The sequence below is a fragment of the Rhinoderma darwinii genome, chromosome 7, assembly GCF_050947455.1.
Source record: "Rhinoderma darwinii isolate aRhiDar2 chromosome 7, aRhiDar2.hap1, whole genome shotgun sequence".
Classification (NCBI taxonomy): domain Eukaryota; kingdom Metazoa; phylum Chordata; class Amphibia; order Anura; family Rhinodermatidae; genus Rhinoderma; species Rhinoderma darwinii.
Genome location: NC_134693.1, coordinates 127,938,609 through 127,964,473, shown reverse-complemented (window position 1 = coordinate 127,964,473; position 25,865 = coordinate 127,938,609). Strand labels below are relative to the sequence as shown.

Genomic DNA, 25,865 nt, shown 5'->3' with positions numbered 1-25,865 from the left:
GCAAAAGACAGAGTTGACCCTGAATAGCTCACTTTAATGTTTTTTATTTTTTTTGTGCTCTTTTTATAATGCTCTGTGTCAGTCTTCACTGAAGTTTTAGTTATTCTATTCATGCACCAGAAAGCCTAGGTTGAACAATTGAATAGGATCAACCCATATAGAAGGGTGTTTGATTCTGCACTAAATTGCATGTAATATTTTAAAATGGTTTTCTGGGATTTTACGTTAAAAGCTAGATTCACACGGGCGTTGCACCTCTCGGATTTGACGTCCGAGGTGCATCTGTGCTGCGGGGTCACGCGTCCCCCATAGAGTAGAGTCTATGGAGGGATGCGTGAAAAAATAGGACATGTCCTATTTTCTCACGGACCCTTCACACGGTCCGTTGAAACAACTGCCGTGTGAACGGCCACAATTATATAGGTCCGTGTGGTGTGAATTGGTTCTTAGGCGGAGTTATCAAAAAACGCACAGTATGAACACAGCCTAATAATTCATCCTTAGGCTAGGCCATGAATGTGTGATGGGGTGGGTTAAAACATTTGTAATTTTTTTTTTATTTTTTTTTTTATTAACTGCACATAAATTAGTTGGTTAGGATGCTTTTTATTTTTTTTTTTATTTATTTTTTTTTAGTGCTCAAATTTCTTAGATGATTACGTTTTCTATGTTTACCCAAATGTCGGGTAATGTTTTATCTCCAAACTAGTGTTTTATTATCTACTGGGGAAAAAAAAAAGTGTCCTTGAAATTTGCTTTTTCGGCGGATGTAAAATTACAAGATCAATTTCATCTAAAAGCTGCTGGAGAACAATCAAATCAGAAAAAAATATGAAAAATGCCAGTTCATTCAGGGCTGTGCCCGGGCGATGTTGTAGGTCAGTTGTGGTATATTTTCCCCCGTCGTTTCTTTCACTGCTGTGGGATGAACGAGCAGGAATAATTGAATTGGATTTTTGTGTTTGGCAAGTGCTTGTTGTTCTGAGTACACAGAGTTGAATTTCATACATATAAATGTATTTTCAGCCGAGCCTTGTGGGGAAATGTGAATAGAAGCAGCACAAATCAGAAAGGCCGGCCTTTTTGAAAATATCGACTTCATTCTGACCGTAAAAAATGAAATTATAAAGTGCAGTAGATATAGCAGGTTTTTTTTTTTTTAGATTAATGAAATCACAGGGGCACAGAACAACCTGTTGTTTTCAAACAGCGCCACCTTTTGTTCATGGCTGTGTTTAGGTATTGCACCTAAGGCCAAATGAGGCTAAACCAGACACAGCCCATAAACAAGAGTGTTGCTATTCTAAAAAAATCAAGACCTTTTTTTTTCCTTAAGTCATATAACCTCTTTAGAAGAAAACTCCAGGAAAAAAATTACTTACACGCCCTATGTGACTGAGTAAAATGCTACTTGTAATATACATGAACATGCACAAGCCAGCCCCAGTCAGTGCATCCTCGCATTGTCATTGCAAAAAAGAACGGCTACCTGAGATTGGGCATCCCCTGTGGTACCTCAGAGTTCTCAAAAGACCCCTGGGATCCCTAGCCACTAAACAGAATCCAGCTTCCATATTTTTACCCGAAAAAAACAAAACGTAAAGGCTATGTAAACCTTTTGTAAGTGATTTTTATTTATTTTTTAATAAAAATGTTAGTCCGTGTGTTTGGAACTTTCACATTTTAGTTTTTATTAAAAATAATTTTTACTTTTTGAGATACAGCGGCACTGTATTCTCTATACACATCAGCTGAATTCTGTACCCGTCAGGTCCGCGGGTCCTGCGTGTCACTTTCGTGTACATTAGCCTTTAATTCTGATTGGTTGTTGCAATTACAGCAATACCAAATTTATATATGTTCTTATGTTTTACAAGGAAAAAACTATATGTTGGAAAAAAAAAGTTTCCTATTGCCATATTCTAAGACCCATAGCTTTTTCTATTTTCTTCAATGAATTAGTATGAAAACTTGGTGTTTTTTTTGTTTTCTTTTGCATACAAGATGTAGTAGTTTTTATGACCAATTTGGGGTACCTGCAACTTTTTGTTCACTTTTTATTACATTTTTCTTTGGGAAGTGATGTGACCAAACCGCAGTGATTATTTTTTTTTTCTCCTACTGTGTTCATCTGTCAGGTTAAATAACATGATATTTCAATAGATCAGACTTTTACAGCTGCCGCGATAAGTATTTTATTCTATTGCTTACCAAATTTTTTTGCGAAAGAGGAGAAAAGGTGTTTTTTTTTTTTTTTTTGTTTTCCGCTTTTTAGTTATTTATTTTTTAAAATGTTATTAAACATTTTTCTTTCCTTTTTGAGTTCAGCTAGGGGACTCAACATGCTATTATCAGTATTGCCTATTGCAGTGTATTGCCTTTATCTGTTCTCTACTATTAATCCTTGCCTCTGGCAAGGCTTAATAATAGATCACAGAAGGCAGACCTAGAGGCTTTCGAAAGGCCTCTCTCTGGCTGCCATGGCAACCGATGGGCAGGTCAGGTGATAGAGTGAGGGAGGGGGATCACTCTAACAGCTCAAAGCTGCACTCGCTATTGACCACGGCATCTGAGGGGTTAGAGGCAGGGGCGTAGCTATAGCAGTCGCACCCGGAGCCTGAGGGGCCGAAAAGCCCCTCAGACACCAGTATGACAAATGGTAGGTGGGGACCCTGTTATAGATTTTACGTTGGGCCCCCGGTAGCTTTGTTACGCCTCTGGTTAAAGGGCCGGTATAGGAGTTAAGGCCCTTTTACACTGGGCAATTATCGGGCAGACAAGCGTTCAAAGAACGCTCGTTGCCGATAATTGCCCTGTGTAAACAGGGCAACCATCAGCCGATGAACGAGCAAACGCTCAATCATCTGCTGGTCGTATCGTTTTAAAAAAGTGATATAGTTTTCGGCAGTACATCCCCCTGTGTAAACAGGGAGACTTGCTGCCGACATTATGATAATGTATAAAGACAAAAGATATGGGTAATGACCGCTTGTCCCCATACATAGCTCCTTGTGATAGGAGCAAATGAGCGCCGATCAACGAGCTGTCTCATTGATCGGCGCTCGTTGCACTGGCCAAAATTGGCTGGTGTAATAGGGCCTTTATGGTGCGTAGCTAATGAGCCTGCGCCAAATCTTAATGGTGTACACCCGACTTAATAGTACGTTGGATGTCGCCAAGGGGTTAGAGGTGCTGTCCAGGGTTAGAAAAGCATGGCAGCTTTCCTTCAGAAACCACGCCATCACCTGTCGATTGTTTGTGTCTGGTATTGCAGCTTAACGTCATTAAAGTGAATAGGGCTGCGCTGCAATACCACAAACAACCTGTGGCCAGGCGTGGTGCGGTTTTTAGAAGAAAGCAGCCATGTTTTTGTTTAATACTAGACTTCCATTATGTCAATAAAGCTTGATTACTGTATAGATGAAGTTATACAACTTTCTAATATGCTATTTGTTTCAATTCCTCTCAATTTTCAAGATATGTGTTTGTTGTCTCTGAATGAGAACACTCTTGTTTATATTCAGAGATTGCAAACCCCTAGATGCCTAGTCCTACTCAGCTGAGAAGTGGATACAATTGTATCCACTCTAGACAATGCCCCTTGAGCTAAATCCATGTCTCTGGTAGTTTGCTGCAATGTATCAGTCTGGAGTCCAGGCTGCTTTGCTCACAGAGCATTGTCTAGACTGGATACAATAGTATCTACTTATCAGCTCAGAGCAGGACTAGGTCTGTGCAGGTTTGTAGTCTGAATGTGAACAAGAGTATAAACAAGTGTTCCCATTCACTGACCGCAAATAAAGCTCTTAAAAAATAAATAAATAAAAAAAAAAAAGGTGAGGAGTTGAAACACAAAGTATATCAGAAAGTTGTAGAACTTTTTATTTATCCAGTGTTTTTGTTTATATGTATAAACTAGAAAACACCTTTTAACCTAAACCTAAATCCTAAACCTGTCCTTTGCTGTTTTTGAGTTGGTCAGGAGTATTTTTGGTAGTCTTATTGGTTTACTATGAAGTCAAGCTATGTCTTTCTCCTCTCCAGATACAATTATTGAGCGTTTTCATAATTTCAACTTCATAAACTGTCTCTCCCCGGCTTTTTTCAGCAAACTTTTCTTGTTATATCTATAGTGCGGGTGTACCATCCACTATAAGCCCCTTGCCTTATCTGCCGGCTCTCCTTTCCAAAGTTTTTTCTAAAAAGGTCTTACGAGATGTAAAGACCTTTTAATATTCCCCTTGGCTGCTCCTAATATATCAGCGGAGATGTTGAAATGGTTAAGCTCCAATAAGGAGATTGTCCTGAAGCCGGAAGATAAGGGAGGCAATATATTGTTGCTGTCTAAAAGGTATTCTATTGAAGAAGCAACTCGTCAGCTCAATGATTGTATAGTATATGAGGTCTTGAAGAAAGATCCTACTGTCAATTATTCGGCTCGATTTAAGGTCATTGCCGAGGAGAGAAGTGGAAAATTTAATCCTCACTGGTCGGTTTGCAGAGGTATTGAAAAAAAACATACTAATTTTTTATTCCAAAGATAAATTCCTGGAACAACTGCCAGGTCACCCAATTCTAGTGAATTTGAGTTTCTACTGAGCGACTCTCATTTCAATTTAATGGTTCTTGGAACCACCAAAATCGGAGATGGTGATAGGGACCACTGTAGCCCCCACTTTTGCCCAAAAAATTCTTGCAGATTAAGAAAAAAAAAATCTATATTATGTCAAAACTTTGTTAGCCATTTACAGCTCTAGCTACGGTATATAGATGATGTATTTATTAATTTTACGACTAGATGCGATCTAAATCATAACGATATGAAAATAAATTACCAGCAAGTTTGAAGATCAAGAAATAGAATATTTGGATGTGCATGTTACAGTAGTGGAAGGAAAGTTTCAGACAAAAAGCTATCTCAAACCTACAGCCATCAACTCATTGATAAGGTATGATTATCATCCTGATATCAATAAATCTCTTCCCTATAGCCAGTTTTTAAGATTACGAGGAATAAATATCGCCAACCCCTTTAGTGTGCTAGTGACCTGTTCTGTTTATTTACTGAAGTTTTTAAAATGGTTGTCTCAGGAAGACAACGCCTTTTCATGCACTATTAAGGCATATAGATGTCATAGAGGGGGCCCCTCATAGGAAAACTCCCTCTATTAGCCAGAACGAAGAGCCGGATTGGGTTGTCTTGAGACCAAAATAATTCCATTAATAGATCTGTCAACAGCATCTATCCTACTTGTTAATGGTTTCCAGGTAGTGAAATAGTAAATAGAACATCAAAAAAGACTGTTTATTTTTAATCCCCCAGTTCTTACATGGGGAAATGGGGGACGGAATGGGCCATGTTCTGATAATAGAATAGTCCAAAGTGGCTCCCACCTCCTGTGGGTTGTGGGTCCAGTTTAATATTTTTTAGGTCCCATAATATACTGGCTTTATAGCGTCGTATGTATCAGGTTCCAGACTATCTGGAAAGAAATGCATTGGGAACCAGGTCTGTTCTATATTGTCTGGGAATTATTATAACATTTTGGCTCAGGCTATTAAGATATTCACCTTCTGAATTACTCCATTCAGATTTTACTGATTAACTGGAATCCTGGAACACATTACAGAAACGTTTTCAGATTACGTTCTTCCTTTGATAATGGCAGGACGGAATGACTGCACCCATCATTTTAATACCACTGCTCCTTCTCGGGAATTTCAGAGTGATTATATTTCAAAGACACATTTTTATGATGAAGACTTTTATATAGGAACTTCTATAAATGAGTAAAATCTCCCTTTTAAGCCCCCAGGATTCAACTCCAATATTTATACCCCATATCGCAATTTCAACATTTAGTGAGTCTAAATGACATGAAATAATTTACAATAATCAAATGTTTCTGTGACTTTTGAGGAAAATCATACAGACGCTGGGTCTATTTCTGTTTACAAAAAAATAAAGTAACAGTGGACGAGCCCAAGATTTTAACATTTTAGCGAGGGTGTCTAATGGCTTTCGTAGACTTTCAGAGGGGTTGTCCAGTATTGGGCAAAAACACTGCCACACTTGTCCATCGGTTGTGTGTGGTATTGCAGCTCCGTGCTATTCACTTAAAGGGAGCTGAGCTGCAATACCAGACACAACTCATAGGCAGGTGTGGCACTGTTTCTGGAAGAAAGCAGCCATGTCCTTTCAATCATGAACACCTCCTTGAATCCGTTAATGCTCCATGACGAACATGTAGCAGTGACTGACCGCTGGGTTTCTTCTGCTGTAGCGGCTAGGATCAGAGAAACCTCTGATCCCATCCGTTTAACCCCTTGGAGGCCACAGTGAATAGCAACCACGGCATCTAATGTGTTTGACAGAGGGACTATGCGTGCCACCGTAAAAGATCTTGAGCCCCAAAACTCGTGAAGCATGAGACTTGTGCCAATATATCTCCTAAAACTATGAACTCTACTAAAGTGAAAGATGGATTAGAAAAAAAAAAAAAAAAGTAACAATTATCTAGTAGGTAAAAAATTACCCCGCTTTATTTGTCTAAAATTAATATAATGCAAATTAATTTGGGTATAACAGGGCCCTGCTGATTCAGTGTCGCCTTCCCAGCGTCTTAAATCATTCTTGAACTGTATGTTCTGCATTATTAGCTGCAGTACGTAGGATCTACAAAAGGAGCAGGAAATCTATAAACTGTATGTTACGACCCCGAACATTCACCATTGTACAGAACAGCTGCGTTTAGGTCGCCATGTTAATTGAGTCTTACCAGCAGTGACACTTCATGAAATGTTGTAGGTAGTGGGTTAATCTGCAGGTAGTTAGGGACAATGATGTATACCATTCTTTATTGATGAAAAAAATTCAGCCAGAGCGGAGCTCTTCGTTGGATTGTCTTATTTCATAGAGCCTCAACGTGGCAGAGTTAGACCCCCCAATATGGCGCCAGGTTTTGACACCCAAGATGGTGCCAGATTTTGACACTCCAGAAGAAGGACCTGTTTTTTTTTATTTTCCCCTCCACCACCTTTCCATGATTATTTGGCCTATTACCCAAACCCTTGATCCTCTTAAGAGAAGAGTCCTGCGTAGGTTCCCACCACCTATTAAAAGCCGATGAGACCAACAAAGTCTAGCCCCCCCTCTCTAATGGCCTCATAGCAACCGTATAGTCTGTCTCTATACCGTTGGTTTTCCCTCGATAGACATTTTAATGCCCTGAAAAATTATATAAAAGGGGTCTAGTTTAAAAGTTAGTGCTCTCAAGACTATTTAGACACAGAGAATTGCCTAGATGGTCTGCAATTGTATATGCCTCTCAGCTGTGAGTAGGACTAGGTCTTTACGGGTTTTCATAAGGTCGCATGTACTGTACACAAACTTATTTTAAAATCTGTGTGTTCTTAGTATAGCCATCAATGTGTGAATCGTGGGGGCCTGACTCATGCGATCTTTACCAATCAGTAGATGGAGGGGCTTCGGTGTTTGTGGAAATGTGACAGACCCTTCCTTGTAGTACTAGACACGGTGGCACATCTATACGTGTGCCTGGTTCCAGCAAATGCGGAGCCCTTCCTTTCTGCTGATCGTGGGGTTCCCAGGGGGTTAGATCCCAACAGATTCCTCATGATGGCCTGTTCTAATTCCTGATGACCCCTTTTAAAGCGGTTGTGTCCTGAAGACAACCCCGTCCATTTGTCCTATTAAGGCATATAGAAGTATTGGCTCTGAGCCAAAATGGTCCTGTGGGACTCATATGGATGGCCACCACGTGTTCCTATATCTGCCCGGCTTACCATGGCTTCCGCCGACCAAATCAGCGGTTTGCGAGGGTGACCAGGACCCTTTTCTGAATAGGGTTGTTCTGATGAGACCTCTCCTTTTTTAGGTTTTTTCTTATTTATTTTTTTTAACCTAAATTCACAACACTACTTAACCTAAAATAACAAGAGCTTTTGTGTTCTCGCTATGAGACGTGTTGTAGACACTCTTGTTATAACTTTCTGCCATTGTTTCTTACATTTTAATTCCTTCTAAATCTCATCCAAATTTTCTGCTTCATGGAGCTCATCAGCATTTGACAGGCTGGTAATTGATCGTTCGGAGTTATCACAGTGACTGCTGATCAGGTAATTTCTGTTGATGCTACTGTTCCATATCCACACCTGCAACACATTTGTAAAAACTTTTCCTTTTTCCCCTCTGGGTTTACATTATTAACATATTTGTTAAATAGACAGAATTTTATTTTCTGGCTCGTCGTTCTGCTAATTTATTAATACTAAATTCATTACACCTAATTCCATCGGACTATAATCTCTTTATAGTATAAGGCAAATAAAGCCTAAATAACCACTCGTATCTTTAGTCTATTCCGTCAGTAGATTTGGATTGACAGACAGCTTGGCAGACTGGCAAATAGGTGTCTGAAGGTCTTGGGCCCTGGTGAAATTTTTTTTATACCCGAGCCCACTCCACAATAGTGTTGCAATGACTTCACTTCAGTGCCACAATACAAGATCTGTCTTTTATATTGCATGTAGGAATTTGTATAGTTAGCCTTGCCTAGTTATCTCGCCTCTGTATTGCCCCTCAATATGAGTGGTCTCAGATGTGACAGAAGGGTATACAGCTTCCATTAGGCCATGGTTAGTCTGCCATTTCTGCAGCCCATAAACTACGGTACTGGAGCATTGCTTGTTTCCATGTATTCACTACAGGATTGTCCATAAAGAGTTCCCTATTAATGCGATCAACATAAATGGGATTGTCTTCTGCTGGACCTTCAGGGCCCATTATAATGTCTGAACCCACCGGAGGATCCTTTTACACTCTGGTGGGTTAGTCCGACCCTACACAGAAAAACTGTCGTCCTTACTCATGGCAACCAACCTGAGCTCCGATTTCATGTTTTCAGAGCTAAGGACTAAAAAGTGAACTCAGACTGACTGGTTCCATGGGCAACAAGCTCAGATTTTCTCTCGATAATTTCTGATAAATTGGGCCCATATATATGTCGTCGTCCCCCCTATTTGCATAATAGTAGAGCTTAATGGGAACACATACTACAACTACTATTTAATAAAGTAGTGTAATAATTGATCCTTTAACCCCTTTCTGTCATTTGGCGTAACTGTACGTCATGGCCGGGAAGGAGGCGTGTGGAGCGGGCTCATGTACTGAGTGCACTCCTTACCCAGTGTTTGTATGTTACAGAAGACACCTCACGTTAACGGCCATTTAGCACATAGATGCCACAGTCCCTGGAGACCACAGCATCAAAGCCGTTAGAAGGGGCAGCCCCCTTCGTTATCTGATTGGTGGGGGTCCACCTCTCGGCACCCTCACGATCAGCTGTTTTGAAGCGGTTGCACCGCTTGTGCGAGCGCTGCTTCCCCTTCATTTCTTATTTGCTCGTACTTTACATCACTGGCACACTTGTAACGGCAGTTCACAGTATTACAGCCTTCTCCCATTCAAGTGACAAGTGTGTCCGTGATTGAGGGCATAAGCAGTGACCGTAATGAAAGGAAAGTGGCGCTCACACAAGCGTTGCGGCCCCTTCAAAAAACAGCCAAATCACAAAAACGAGTTATATTAATTTAAAATCACTGAAAAGGCCATAATTACTCACAAGGGCAGACAAACCACAATACTACATAGAGGGATATTGCTCAGGTGCAATATACTGATGAACAGCCACTCTCACGCCTACTATTCATGAGGAGGATTGTATGATCACTGTACATGCCCTTCAAAACAGCTGATCGGCGGGGGGTGCCGGTTATCGGACCCCGCCGATCACTGCTTAGTATTCTCATTGTATATCCCCTTCAAAACAGCTGACCGGTGGGGATGCCGGTAGTCGGACCCCCACCGATCACATGTTGGGGGCCTATCCGCAGGATGGGCCATCGATTTTCTTATGACTGGACAACCCCTTTTAATAGTAGAGCTGCAAAAGTACAATATTTTACTTAATTACCCGAACTGAAATAATAAATAAACGTAACGCAACATTAGTTTTTTACTAATACAGGGTGTTACAAAAAGGATGGTGCAAGAGTAAAGGCCTGTAGTTTAAAGTAACATTAGTGGTAAAATGGCCAGTGACAAAAAATCAAAGCAAAACTGGTTTAGTGCCCATAGCAACCAATCACAGCACAGCTTTCATATGTTTACATAGTGTGACGTAAGATGGCGTCCTCGACACAAGAAAAAGTTTTTTTTTGCGTTGGAATTTGCAAGAACGGGGTCCGCAGTGACGGTACAGCGAACTTTCAGAATAATTTGATGATAATAATTATAATTTGTATAGAAACTGCATTTCGCATTTGGTGAAGCAATTCAAAAACACTGGGTGTTTGCCACGGGGAAGGTCTGGGCTGCCCAAAATCTAAATGAAGCTCTACTGGAATGTTGGATCGGCCGTGCCGGAAACAACGATTCACCAATGTTGCGCCAGCCTCCACTATCACCAAATCTAACACCCCGCAACTTCTTTCTGTGGGGCTACATCAAGGACTCATTATAGCCCCCCTCCCAGCCACAGGATCTGATGAACGGAGACAACGCATGAGTGACGCAGTGGAGTCCATATCTGAGAATATGCTGGACAGAACTGGACTACCACCTAGACACCTGCCGTGTTACCATTGTAAATCCGTTTGAACATTTGTAGTGTGTAGATAAAACTCGTATAAATTAGCGTCTTTTCATGTTTTGTGTTCTATTCTCTTGGTTATTAATACCGAGGCTACAATTTTGCATCCTCTTTGAATCACCCTGTATAAAAAGGAAAATGTTTAAAAAAGCTTTTCCCCAATTTTCCACAAAGGAATGTGAAAAATAAAAATTGAAACCCAATTGTTTTCACCTTAAGTCCAAACTAATATAGTATAACATTATTTATCATGCAGAATAGCTGTTTTTTTTTTACCTCACCCCCCCCCCCCCTATAATTTAGTAAAAAGTGATCAAAAAGTCGTATGCAGCCCAAAATTTTGTATAGGTGGAGGGTGGGCCCTCAGGAACACCTCCTGTGACACAGTATATTTGTAATGCTCCATGTGTATTAGTATAGGGTAAATGTTGCTGTGCATTCACATTCAACTCGCAGATTTAGAGATCGGCGCGGCTCACACAGGTGGGTTTAATTGTATCTGGTCAGCTGTTTCCTGACCGGCAAAAAAAATATACAAAAGTGCAGGCAAAGATTGACTCCGTTTTCCATTTCCGTAATATTAAAGCCTTTGCACACATTCACACATTGATGTCTCCCCACCCTAGTGCCATAAAAATGATTCATAGGCTGTGGAGGGAGTTTACTTTACTGCCCCATTAGCTACATCTGAAAACATTCTGATTTTAATCAAATTTGGCAGAACAGACTTCATTTAATACATAAGTGCAGATATAGGGCAGAGAAGAGTAATCCTGTCCATGACTATTACTAGTTAAATCCCAAATTAAAGGGATTAGGTCCTAGATTGGAGAAATCCTTTTTTGAAAGGGGTTTTCCACAACCGGAATAGGAGCAGAGCTGCAGTTCGGTGGCTATTCTGTGACCAGAGCCGTCTGCTTCCGGTTCCAACTACTGCATACCGTTCAAAACATCCGGGACCTGGAGGCATCCGGAGCGGCTCATCGGTGCGGGGTCCGGGTGTCGGACCTCCACCGATCATATACTGATGACCTAACCTGTGGATAGGCCATCAGTTGTCCGGTTGTGGAAAACCCCTTTAACTAAATTACGTGCCGAGTTTATTAACTAGAGATGCCAACCAGGTGCCAATTCATAAGCATCGTTTGTGCTTTTATATTAAAATTCAGTGGTCTCAAAACTGATTCTCCAGTTCTGGTGGGCATGCCGGGAGTTGGTTTCTCAACAGCTGGAGAGCCAAAGGTTGAAGACTACTGCTCTAATGTCATAGGTTTTACTAATTAAATTGTCGCTAGTCGCCGTCAGATCTCCATGTGTAAAACGGGGAGATGAGCTGCCGACCTAATGGAAATGTAAGGGAATGAACGATCGTAATAACGATCGCTCGTCCTCCTACATAACCGATTTCTTTGTGAAAGGAACAAACAAGCGTCGATCAATAAGCGGTCTCCTTGATCGGCGCTTGTTTTCATGGCCCTAATCGGGCCGTATAATAGGACCCTTAGGCACCAATCGCAGATTTCTAGGTGAATTGACTTCCTGGCATTTGTCCAGTATTGACATTGAGCTTGAGTTTTCAGCAGATGATAGTGTGTATTTAATCCTTAGCCGTGTCCCAGTCAAAGAGGTTATCTCACTAAAGACATTATTGAGCGATCTGTAGGGGTCCAACCTCTTTGACCCCTTCGATCGCTCAAATTGACAGTGGCAATAGGAAGAATTTTTTTTTTCTGAGACCGCATGGTTATCCTATTCTAGTCAATGGCTGACCATGTGGCGTCCAAAAGAAGCTGAGTAAAAAAAAAAAGTTACACTTTGTTCTAGCGATCAGTATGGATTAGACTTAACCTGATTGGACATTTGATGGCATATTTTAGCAATGTGAACTTTCGTAAGTTACCCACTTTCATTTCGTTTTGAGCTCCTGGGCCCAGATGCAAAATATACAACGGTGTCCTCACCTTATTGCCAATGATGTCACATACCACAGTATACAATGTCGCGTGTGTTCATTTGTCTAGTATAATTATCAAATTAACATGAGATCGAATGGCCGACAAGGTCCATTTATAGCTTCTTGCTTACTTGTGGCAGAGAGCCCTCCAGGTGCCTCTCCCCATTATATGGCCAGGGTGTGTTTTGCTCCTTACCCTCTTCCTTTTAGTATAATTAATAATTTATTCTGCTATATGGTCAATCAATTTTGATCTATTAGGTGTTAAAACAGATGCACGTCAGGTCATTTATAGGGAATATAGGTGAACAGAGTCCAGTCTTTCACCATGGCATGGTGCTGCCCCGGTGACCCACCACTGCTCTGCTCTATTATCTAACTGGGTAGTAGTCCAATCATATCATTATTCATGATGGAATTGCTCAAAATGCAATTCCTTAATATAATATCTGAAGTGTCTTCCATTTTGAAGCTTTTCTGTAATGGTTACATAGTAGAGCTGCGGTTCATTAATCCCATATAGAACCTTTAGAAAAATTTAATTAGGGATTTTAGTCTGCAGAAAAATTGATGTGCCAGTCACGGAGATTAAAGCAACAACACTCGATCATGCTTCCGTCATTAATGCAGTCAGCGGGGTGTAAACGGTGTGTAGAGGGATATTCTGCTGATGTGAACAGGAAGATTTTCTTTACATATACAGTAATTGCATTTTCCTGATGTTACAACGTATACCGCTGTGTGTTCTTCTAAGCGTATATGAATTATTCATCGGCCTTAATACAAAATAGCAGTTGTTTTTAAAGAAAAATGTTGCCGATTTATACTTTTACGCTATATGGACAAAAGTATATGGACGTCTGACCATCCCACCTATATAAGCTTGTTGGATATTGTATTTAAAAAACATGCGTGTTTAATATGGCGTCGGACCACTTTTTGCGGCAATTACACCTTCCACTTTTCTGGGAAAACTTTCCACAAGATATTGGAGTGTCTGTGGGAATTTTTGCCCATTCAACCAGAAGAGCATTTGTGAGGTCAGACACTGATGTTGGACGAGAAGGTCCGACTCGCAATCGGCGTTCCAATTTATCCCAAAGGTGTTTGATGGGGTGTTGAGGTCTGGACTCTGAAGATTGAGTTCCTCCACACCATTCATTTTATGAACCTTGGTCTGTGCACAGGGGCACAGTGATGCTGGAACAGGATGTCTAGGGAGATTGTATGACTGTGTGCTTGATTTTATGTACCGATTTGCAAATGGTGTGGCTGAAACGCCTGAACGCAATAACTAAGGGGTATCCACATACTTTGGCCATATAGTGTACATTCTTATTCTGTGCCGCGTTATGCACAACGTATTCTTTTACGTGAAGCGGTTATTCGAGATATGAAAAAATCTGGCCACATGCACACATTTTTCACATCCGTTTAAAACTGATCCGTGTCTCTGTTGTGACATCCGTCTGGTTTCCGTTGTCACTCCGCGTCCGTTCAGTTTTAAAGGGATGTTGTGCTTCTGTTTGTCTTCCGTTTTAAACCGTCCGGTAATATCCAACTTGTGTGTTGAATAGACACATAGACTTCAATGGGCCCCACGGTCACTGAACAACGGACAAAAGTAGGACATGCACTACCTTTGATGGAACGGGTGAACGAAACCGTCAAAACAACGGAAGTGTGCATGACTCCAAAGAAATGAATGTGTCTGGGGGCTATCAGTTAAAAAAACAGATCACACCCTGAAGAAAATAACTTAAATGGGCATGAGGCCTAAGGGCTGCTCCACACGTAACTGTTTTGCTGCAGAACTAGCAGACAATCCGCCGCGGAAAATCTGCAACGACCGAAAATAATAATAATAAAAGAACCTCCCCGGACAAATGCCCCATAGGAATATTTGAACATAGTCCTTTTTAAGTAAGGGTGTATGCATCAAAGAGGAATCCTGTGTGGCTGCTATGGGACCCCTGGAGAGGGGGAGGCTTTATTCCAGGTTGGTCCCTGTTTTAATGGGTGGTGAGAACCTCCATAGGGATGTGGTCTCCACCAGTGCTGCAGTTTTGGTAACCAAGAAAGTGGAAAATATTCTTGAGTCATAAAATTGGGGTAAGGGCATCAGGACCGACTGAGCCTGAAAGGGGCTTAATGTTAATCTTTGCCAAGGGGCTTTCCGACCACCATGTACACCATTACTTAGAAGTCTTCACAATTTACTCCCGAGTAGGTGACCACCTGTATAGGGACTCCTCTAGGACTCAAAACCAATGATCAACTAAAAGCAGTTATGGAATTTGAAGGTTTTTGATGGCCTCTAAGTAGATCTTCTGACTACGCACCCATACCCGGTGCATTGGTCTGTTCTATTTTTGGGTTACACCCTGTACAATATTAAGCCTGTGGTTGAGTGCGGCTGGTGGATACATTTTTTAGACTTCCGTCTCAGACAGAATGTTATCTAAAAAAAATCTTCAAATCCTCGTTATGCGAGTCTTGTCTGGGTTTTCGGCTTCACCTGCGTATGAGCAGCTGCTTGTCTTCTACTGGTCAAAGAAATGTTGGAGATCTTTTTTTATAAAGTGATGATTAAGACGTTTATATGCACATGATAACAAAAGGACTATATAAAATATTTGCTGGAGGCTTCTTGTCCAGCCATGTGCTTTTCCGAATATTTTGCTCTAACTTCTGCTATCATGGGACTTGAATACTGGAATTTTCACTTTAAGTCTACATAAAACATTTTATGTTTTTGTAGATGCTTTGCCTTATTTATCTTGTACTGATTTTTTATTTTTTTTTGTAAAAAATGTCTTTGTTCAAATATAAGGCCGAATTCAGAAAACTGTGACAACGACCTCCAGGAATCGCCTGATATCGGGGGAAGCTGCATGTAATATATGTTTGTGATGAGGTCCACCAGAGTGCGAACCACTATTTCTCAGTGGCCCTCCATTCTGGCTTGTAGAGACAGGTACCAAGCGTCGGAGCCCCTCTGACATCTGTATGCTCCAATAGGGTTGTTAACTTTAACCAAATACGTAACTTGAAGCTCTTGGGCCTCAATGCAAAGTGTATAACAGGGGCTTTCCAATTATTAGCCCAGTTGACACGTTTTTTGACGCGGAAAGTGCGCTGGAAAATGCGCCAAAAAAAGTCATTTTATTTATTTTAAAATGTTATTTATTTCAGATCCCTATTAAAACTAATGTTGCCTGAAACATCTCCACAATTGAGGCAAAAAAACGCATGTCGCACATGCATTTTCTGCTGTTTTAAAGACTATGTGCATCTTTTGAAAACTAATTCTTCTTTTTTTTTTTTAAATAAAAATGTGTATCAGTGTGTTTGGTGCAAATTTCTAATTGCTTTTTATTTATTTTTACTTTTTGAGATACAGCTGCTTTGTATCCTGTATACAGAGCAGCTGTAACTTGGCCCGAGACCTGAATCCTTCAGGTCAGCGGGACTGACATGTTCAGTGTCAGCGGATCCTGCTTGTCAGGATCGAGCTGTTAACGCTCACATCTAAGTTCATAAATTAGATGTGATACATAGAAAAGACACGCAGGACCCGCTGACCCTGAACCAGTCAGTGCCGCCGACCTGACGGATTCAGGTATCCGCGCACGATACAACTGCTCTGTATACAGGACACAGATCAGCTGTATCTCAAAAAGTCAAAATCATTTTTAATACAAATTTGAAAGTTGCACTAAACTCACTGATAACTTTTTATTTTTTATTTTTGAAAAAATAAATCTTTCAAAGGTGCAATACAGATTCGGCCCTCGGCTGTGCTGCTTTTTCCCCTGTTGGCCCATGTGTGAGCGAAGCCTAATGGAGGTCAGTAGAGTAGATATCTGTGCAGGATGCCAAATTGCAGAGATAGAGGTCCCCCCTACTTCTAAATTGCAGTTTGAATGTGCAGGGATGCATATGTACCTAAATGCTGCCCCCTACCCTAAGGGAAGGGTACCATCTTAGGAGACGTTCTCGCCTCATGGAAGGTGTATGCCCGAGTCCAGGTTGTTCATTTTGCCCACGATGGCAAAAGCCACAAAAGAATCATCCCCTCTAATCCCCAAACTTCACTTCTACAACTCACTGCTGTAATACAACATTGTCAAGCCGCTGGCAGTGGCGGAAAATGAGAGAAACGTTTATTAGCCCCCCCCACCCCCCTTTTTATTCTTCGGCACTAATGTTTTCTGAAGTGTTACAGAAATGAATAAGATTATCGTCAAACAAACCCTCATATTTTATGAGCTCGGGAGATGTGAAATCTTATACTAGGTGTTGTGTTTGGTCAACTTTGAAAGACACCGGACCCCAGACCCCCGTACCTGGGTTTATTTTATTATACTTTTTATTTTAGTTTTATACTTCTAAAAGATGATTTGAAATCAAATAACATATGGTCTGAGTTTCCTTCAAATCCTTAACACAATATATGTGGTACGTAAAATGTTACTTGTCTTTCATGCCCAAATTCAAGGTCCATGTTAATCTAGTGATATTAATAAAAGGGACTGGAGAATTCCAGACGGCAGATATGTACACCATTCAGAATGGAGTCTGCGGTTTGCACAGATCTGGCTTTCATAAGCTGCCTGTAAGGGTGGAGTGCATGTGCTCGCTCCCTTTTGTTTTAACAAGCTTGAAAAAAAGAAACCATCTGTATGTTATTAATATGGCTTGAGGTGGTACGAGAAGACTGACACCGTGCGTGTCGGCTCCAGCTTTATTAATAAAGCCGCAGTGTGGGGTTGTTTGTTAGATTATTTCTGTTCTATTACTTTTTAAGTGTTTTTTTATGTTTTTTTTTTTTTTTGTTTTTTTTACTATAGTATAACTTTTTTTCTGAAAGAGCGCCACTCTTGATCATAGGCTATCTGTGGTATTGCAGCTTCAAGAGAAGGCTCAGCTGCAATAACAGGCCTCTAACTTTTAGGTTTCTGCATACATTTCTTCTTACATTGTGGGTCTATTTTATTTTTTTTTTTATACTGGGTTTATTAGTTTCACCAACGTCCATCAATGTGTAAAAAAAAACAAAAAAAAAAACAATTGCTCAAATGCAATCAAAATTGTAAAAATGAAGTAATATTGCCCAGTCTTGATTACAAATATCCTACTGTCTTGTGTCCACTACTCCTATGCAGACCTATGCGTCTCCATGGTTACAGACTACAGACAGACCCTGTGTAGTCTGATCCTGAAGTCAATCTCTTTTAATTTCTCCCCTAAATACATTCTATAGATTAAGAAGAAGGGGTCAGATAAACCTTCTGTAGTCTGATCCTGGAGTAATTCTTTTTTTGGTTTTGTAGTTTGTGATCATGGAGACATATAGGTCTGCATTGGAGCTGCATACACAAAACCGTAACAGATTTTTTAATCAAAACTATTTGCAAAGTGGTTTTTTTAATTTTATTTTAGAAGCTAAAGTCAACGACAAGTATTTATTTTATCGCTCCATTATAACAAATTGTCCCCTGTGCACCACCGTTCTGAGTTTGCTGATTAATTTTATTGTTAACCCTTTGCTTCGTGGTGATATATGAATTAATTTACGAATGGATAAGGCAGTATGTGAAGTCTGTGGTTACTGTGTTTATACGTAGTATAGAACCTGAGGGGGTGGTGCATGACACGGGGATCTAAAGAACACCAATGACAGAATCTGTGTCATGTACCGCCCCCTCAGGTCGTGCGCTACATATTACACAGTTTTGGGCACATTTGCTCCTTAAAGATGCAATGTCGCAATGTGCCCACATAACTTCCGAATTTGTGATTGATGTCACTCTCTACCTGGGACTGGGCATAAGTTGTAGCTGTTCTTATGCAACTTTTAGTTAAAGGCTAAGTACACCTTTTTTTTAAATTATTATTTTTTTTTTATAAAAAATGTCTCTCAGTTTGGTACAACTTTCTAAATACTTATTAAAAATTTTTACTTTTTGAGATACAGCAGCTTTGTATCCTGTATACAGAGCAACTGCATCTAGCGCTGAAACATGTATCCGTCAGGTCAGCGGGACTGACGGGTTCGGTGACCGCGGGTCCTGCGTTTCTCTGACACGCAGGATCCACCAGTTATCCATCACATCTTAGTTATGAACTTAGATGTGATTGGTAACCAGTGGATCCTGCGTGTCAGAGAAACGCAGGACCCGCGGTCACCGAACCCGTCAGTCCCGCTGACCTGGCGGATACAGAAATGAATATATTATATATATATATATATATATATTTTATTTTTTTTCAAACGTCTACATCGTCTTTTTAATTATATAGTAAAAGTTGTAGTGGGGTGATCGGAAGTCAATCTAAAGGCAAAAAGTTTTTGCAATTCAATCCAATGCACAAATATCTAATAAAGTGGGTACTGGAATATTTTTTTTTTCTGACAATTTTAATGGGACGTGTTGCCGGGTCAGATATTCATTGCTTCTGATTTAATAGGAATACATTCTTTCACAGTCTGCTGAATAGAGAAATATATTTTGCTGCACATTCCTATGATATGACAATCGGTCATAGGAACGGCAAATGAAAGTTCATCTGACCTTCAAGTGTCCTTTTTAATAATCTTATTAAAATCCGTCTACTGTCCTTAAAATAACGCAGAATTTCTCCCTCCAGCTTTCCAACTTCTGCACTTTTCAGAACTCTGTCTAGCCAAGCCTCCATTAAAACTAATATTTGAATAATTTTTTCTTTGCTTCATGACTCGAAAAGAGACAAAAATAGCCGTCGATTATAGATTAGACTGTCGTGTATTTCATGTTCATTCTAAATTCCATTTTTATCAGTAATTCTGTTATATTCTTGGATATTGCTCTGACAGTAACTGATCATCACATTATCCTTAAAGGGATATTCTGATTTCTGAATATGAAATTAAATATATATTTTCAATATGCTTTCTGTATCAATTCCTCATGGTTTTCAAGATCTCTGCTTGCTCTCATTCTGTCCTGGTGATGTGATGATCACACAGGTGATTGATTTGTTACATAACCGTTATCAGAGATCTGTTTTGTAACGAGCCGTGCACCTGTGTGTCCATCACATGATCCAGGACATATTTTTATCCACTGGGAGTAAACAATGAAGGTTCCCATTGAATGACTTCAAGCAGAGATCTTGAAAACCTGTGAGGGGTTAATGCAGAAAGTATATTGAATATCTCTTTAAGGCTCCGTTCACATCCATTTATACAGAAAACCATTACACTGTGCCGGACCTAAGGGATGGGGTCTGCCAGTGTTATAGCAAAGTATCAGCCGTTTTGGCTATTCTTGCTGTCAAAGCAATGGAACTGCCCACAGACGCACTGATGCAGATGTGAACATAGCCTGTTAGTCCGTCTGACCTTGCTCAACATGCGGGTAGGACTGACCTTGACTATTAAAGTATAATTACCTGGAAACCATCATCAAGCAGGGCAGCTTCTGATTTTATGACGTTCGAATTATGGCTTGTGTAAGTTCACAAGATAGCTTAGTACATTCATAGTCCTTTTACACTGGCCAGTTATCGGGCAAACGAGCGCTCACATAACGCTCGTTCCTGATAATTGCCGTGTGTATGTTATAGTTTTTAAATGGCGAAAATGTTATTGTTGTTGGCAGCACTTCTCCCTGTGTAAACAGAGAGAGAGGCGCTGCCGACATGATAGAAATGTATGGGGGCGAGCGATCATTAGTAACGAGTTCTCGTCCCCATACAGAGCTTCTCGTGAATGGAGCAAATGAGCGCCGATCAATGATTCATCGGCTGATCGCTGCCCTGTTAACACCGGGCAATTATTGGGAATGAGCGTTCTGTGCACGCTCGCTTGCCCGATAATTGGCCGGTGTTAAAGGGCCCTAAATGGAACATCTAATTAGTTCGTTACACATGACCATCCAATTATTCTGATTGCATATGAATACCTGTACTGACTTGGATTGGCATGTGTTAATGAGTCTGGCTGCAGAGAATGTTAAAGGAAACCTTTGAACATACCACATAAGGTAGGGATCAGAGATCGATCCTCTTTAACCATGGGAGACTTCTTCTGAAAGCTTCACTCTTTACCCAAGGGTCCTATTACACGGCCTGACGTGGGCCATGTAAACTAGCGCCGATCAACGAGACCGCTCGTGTATCGGCGCTCGTTTGCTCCTTTCATGTGGAGCAATGATTGCTTATGTATAGGGACGAGCCATCGTTACTCTGATCGCTCGTCTCCATACATTTTCACGATGTCGGCAGCATGTCTCCCTGTTTACACAAGGAGATGTGCTGCCAACAACGATGATTTTTGCCTCTGCAGAAAAGAGCAGATCAGCCGATGAACACTAGTTTGCCCAATCATTGGCCCGTGTAATAGGGCCTTAAGAGTATTTAGACCCTTTATCATGACCCCCTGAATTCCTGGCCAGTACCCTATAACGGAGCTTGCCGCAGTACCCATATAACACAGTTTTCTGCCCAATGTAATATAGTATGCCTTAATGCCCACATTACATGGACTGCTGCAGTGCCCCCATAACAGAGCCTCTTTGAAATCTGTAATATTATATACAGGTTGAGTAAAAACTCAGTAACCACCCAATTCTCATCCATAAGCCCCTGAATGTTCGATTTGATTTAGTTATATTCTATACCATGAACTTTTAACCTGCCTCTGTAGAATGAATTACGGGCCTCACTCAGTAGATTATAAAAATATAATGTAAATTATATCAAAAACACATTCTCCTATAGTTTAAATAAAATAGCGCCCCTAGTGTTCACAATATCATTTGAATTGTTTTTCTTTGGTAATCGTTTGTCAAATGGAATAAATCTCGCACGTAACAAGGACCATGCCCTTATCTTCAACATGCGGCTCTCCAGCTGTTTCACACCTACAACTCCCAGCAGAGGCCTAATTTAAAGATTTTGGGCTCCATTGCAAAATCTGTACAGGGGTCCTAAACTATCACACGTCATTTATAGTACTGGTCTTTGAAATGGGTCCTCTGTCCCATATGAGACCACCTCAGACTCCAGGTCCCTGGTGCTACTGCAACCTCTGCACCCTCTATTGCAAAGCTCCTGACACCCAGCAGACTGCCTTGGGAGTTGTAGTTCCACAAAACCACTGTTCTAGTCAGTAGATCTATACTGTGCATCATGTTTTATGGTATTTTCAGTTTCGTTACATTTGCACCATAATTTACGGCAGTTTCTGGTGTAAATTATGAAAAAACTGTTCTTTGAGCGGAGGCCCCACCCCTTCATCTAAACCCCGCCTACATTACTCAACACATTTGGAAAGTGGTGAGAAGAGTAAATTTTAGCACAACTATGACATGCGCCACAATTTGCAACTTTTTGCGCTTCAAAACTGGTGTCAACTTCATGATATATTTTCCCATGGTCCTTTTGTAAGGGGCAGGACTTTGGCTTTTATATCCGTGTCTCCTCACAATTGATGGTTTGGAGTCCGTATCGTACGTAGCAACGAGCTGCTGGCAATTCTGTCCTCAGTAAATATTTTTTCAGACGAGACAATGGGCCTGGTTGTCTTCTCCGTCCCAAATGGCTCTTAGTGCTATAATTGGGCGACCACAAAGATTAACATGTCAGACGAAGTTCTCAATTTCCCCACTTTGACCCCTTAATTGCTGTTTTGTATACATAATCCCCTGAGATTACAGAAAAGCTTTTACTCTGTCCCTCTTGTAGAAATGCAGCAGAATTGCTCTTTGTTTTACGGCTTCGTTGATGCCGTTTGCCTTTTTGAAGGGCCCACAATAAAAGTCCTTTGTGAATTGGGCTGAAACTTTCTATGAAATCTGTGATCTTGCTGAATTGTGGAGAGTTAACTGAAAAGTTAAGCTTAAAGAAAATGGATCACCTATTTTATTTATTTTTTACCATTTAAAAATGTATTCAATAATATTAAACATCCGATAGCAAAATATTTTTGTAATGATACAGTTTTCATTAACTTTTTTTTTTTTTTTTTACATCCAGTTACACAGATTTGCTTTACAGCAGGCACCCGGATATAAGAAATCTAAATTATAAAATGACCTATTGGAGTCTATAGAAGAGTGTAGTGAGCGTGCTCTGTGATGTGTAGAGGACGCTGTGCAGAGAGAGGGAAGAGGGAGGAGGAGCCGTGCTGTTTCCATCACTTATTGTCAATAGTGTGATCCTATGCGATCTCCTCCAGCTTTATATTAGCACCTATTCCCTCTGATCCTGATTAGGAGATCACTGCTGAGTCTGCCCCAGTGTACACTCAAATAAGTGCCTGTCACTTCTTCAGACGTAAATGGAGCCGTTTTCCATGGACTCCATGGAAAAACAGCTCCAATTACGTCCGTAATGGACGCAGCGAAAGACGCCTGCACATGACATTACGGCTGAAGTTACGGAGCTGTTTTCTCCTGAAAACCGCACCGTAATTTCAGCCGTAACGGACACTGCTGTGTGAACATACCCTAAGAAGGAACTGAAGAAAGTGCATGTAAGACAAGGGTATTCTAAGGCTAGATTCACACAGGCCGGATATGCTGCGTAAAAGCGCACAGCGTATCTGCTCTGGACGGCGCAGGGAATTGTGACTAAAGAACCGCACCAAACTGTGGTACAGGTTCTCTGCCAGAAACTCCGCTGCGGAAATCCTAATACTTAAAAAAAATAAAAATAAAATGTAAAATGCATATACTTACCAAGGTGACGCATCCCTCCGGCGTCCTGATGTTCTGCAGCCCTAGCATAATATTTCATCCCATGTGACCGCTGCAGGCTGTGATTGGCTACAGCGGTCACATGGGATGAAACGTCATCCCAGGAGGCCAGCCTGGACGAAGAAACACACTTCACCAGATCATCTATTCACAATAATAAAGTAATATTTTAATATAGAGTATATAGTAACAAAATAAAACCCTGTGAGACCAATCCATAAATCTAAGATAATTGCATCGAAGCGAGTGCGGAGTATTTCTAATATATGAACTGAGAAAAGCGGCTGCCCTGTATATAAACCCTCTAGTTGCGTTTTCCTTTTTATCATTCAAAGATAAGTGAGTGGCTCCCTCTAGTGTCAGAATACATGTACTGTCTGTATATTTTCTGCATGCCATTTGCTCACTATTATTAGTTTGGCCGCAGTCAGATCATTCAGTACACAATTTATTCTGAGCAGACGGCTGAAATCAATGATATCCGTCTCTTGGAGAAATGTAATGGGCCAGTGTTCATTCTTAGGCCTGATTCACACGAACGTGTTAAACGTCCGTGGGACGGCCGTTGAAACAGCGGCCGTCCCACGGACTTATGTAATTCAATGTGGCCGTTCACACAGCCATTGTTTCAACGGACCGTGTGAAGGGTCCGTGGGAAAAATAGGACCTGTCCGTTCTTTTCACGCATCACGCATCCCTCCATAGACTCCACTATGGGGGATGCGAGACATAACATCCCGCAACGCTGAGCACGGAGGCACCTCGGTCGTGAAAACTGCAGTTTTTCACGTCCGAGATGCGCAGCGCTTGTGTGAATCAGGCCTAAGAGAGTGAAAAAAATTAATGATCAAAAATATCTGAATAAGGGTATGTGCACACGACCTATTTTCAGGCGTAATGGAGGCGTTTTACGCCCCGAATTACTCCTGAAAAGACGGCTCCAATACGTCGGCAAACATCTGCCCATTGCTTGCAATGGGTCTTACGGAGTTCTGTGCAGACGAGCTGTCATTTTATGCGCCGCTGTCAAAAGACGGCGCGTAAAATTACGGCCGCGTCAAAGAAGTGCAGGACACTTCTTGGAACGTAATTGGAGCAGTTTTTCATTGACTCCAATGAAGAACAGCTTCAATTACGTCCGTAAAAGACGCCGCGAAAAACGCGTGCACTTGTAAAAACGTCTGAAATTCAGGAGCTGTTTTCTCCTGAAAACCGCTCCGTAATTTCAGACGTATTTGGCGTTGCCGTGTGAACATACCCTAATAGCAAAATGACGATTAGTAAATTGTTTCAGGGACGGGGCCAGGGGCAAATGCAGGATTTTTAAATGGGGGTTTCCAAACGCATACTTTTTGTACCAAGTTATTTTTCGCCATGCTCTCACTACTTTCTGTTTTTCACGCTACAAATATTGGTCTAGGCTTATCCACCAGTTGAGTCCTTCATATTAAAGCTTGTAATATAAGGGGTTAGGCTAGTGGATTTGTGCTGACCAATACTCGTAGCGTAAAAACCAGCAAAGATTATTCGACACTCAAAGACCCTTGTATATAGTGCCAGTGCCTCCTGTAGATAGTGCCACACACTGCCCCTGGGCCCTATAGATAGTGCCAGTGCCTTCGGTAGATAGTGCCACACACTGCCCCTGGGCCCTATAGATAGTGCTAGTGCCTTCTGTAGATAGTGCCACACACTGCCCCCTGTATAAAGACACACACACACTGCCCATGTAAGTAGTATCGCACGCTTAAACAAACACTCACTCACCTTTCCCCATTCCTGTGCCTTCCTCTCCTCCAGCCTTGTAGGCCTGGTCTCTTCCAACCAAGCCTGCTCCAGCGGAATGACGCAGGAGGCGCAATGGCTTTCTAACATTTCTAACAGATTTTGTGTGAAGTTTTTAAGATCTCTGTTTGCTACCAGTGAATGGAAACTTATTGTTTACATTCCAAAGCCAGAAACCTGTACAAACCTAATAGTCTGTAGATGCTACTCTTTTTATTATTCTTCAGGACAGTAGCGTTTCTTTTCAGCCTTCCTATTTAGATTGTAGCTCTTTTTCTGCTACTTTATTGTTACTATTCACAGTAAATATTTATATTTTATTCCTTTCTGATAAACATTTGTCGTATGTGTTTCCGTGTGTTGTACAGTGTAAGGCCCTGTTCACACACAGTATTTTGACAAGCTTTTTGGAGCGGAAACCGCTCCGCAAAACAAGTCAAAGACCGGCCGTAAATGCCTCCCATTGATTTCAATGCGAGGCGGGGGCGGTTTTCTCCCACGAGCTGTAAAACCGCCTCGCGGGAGAAAGAAGGGACATGGCCTATCTTCATGTGGTTACGCCTCTGACCTCCCATTGACATCAATGGGAGGCAGAGAAGAGTATTTTGCGAGTTTTTTGCCCATAGCACTCAATGGGCGCGAGCGAAAAACGCGGCGAAAATCGCGGCAAACGCCGTGCAGGAAGGTCAAAATCTGCCTCAAATTCCC

At 41.1% G+C, this 25,865-nt stretch overlaps 1 protein-coding gene and 1 long non-coding RNA gene across 8 annotated transcripts in view; one reads left to right on the top strand and one right to left on the bottom strand.

Moving 5' to 3' along the window:
• LOC142658166 (uncharacterized) overlaps positions 1–23,423 on the bottom strand; it is a 31,027-nt gene extending 7,604 nt beyond the window's left edge. The window contains exon 1 of the long non-coding RNA XR_012850048.1: positions 23,355–23,423. This is a non-coding gene — a long non-coding RNA (uncharacterized LOC142658166). The remainder of the gene's footprint in view (positions 1–23,354) is intronic.
• Positions 1–25,865, top strand: part of MAGI1 (membrane associated guanylate kinase, WW and PDZ domain containing 1) — a 381,212-nt gene that overhangs the window by 90,177 nt on the left and 265,170 nt on the right. The window lies entirely within an intron of this gene.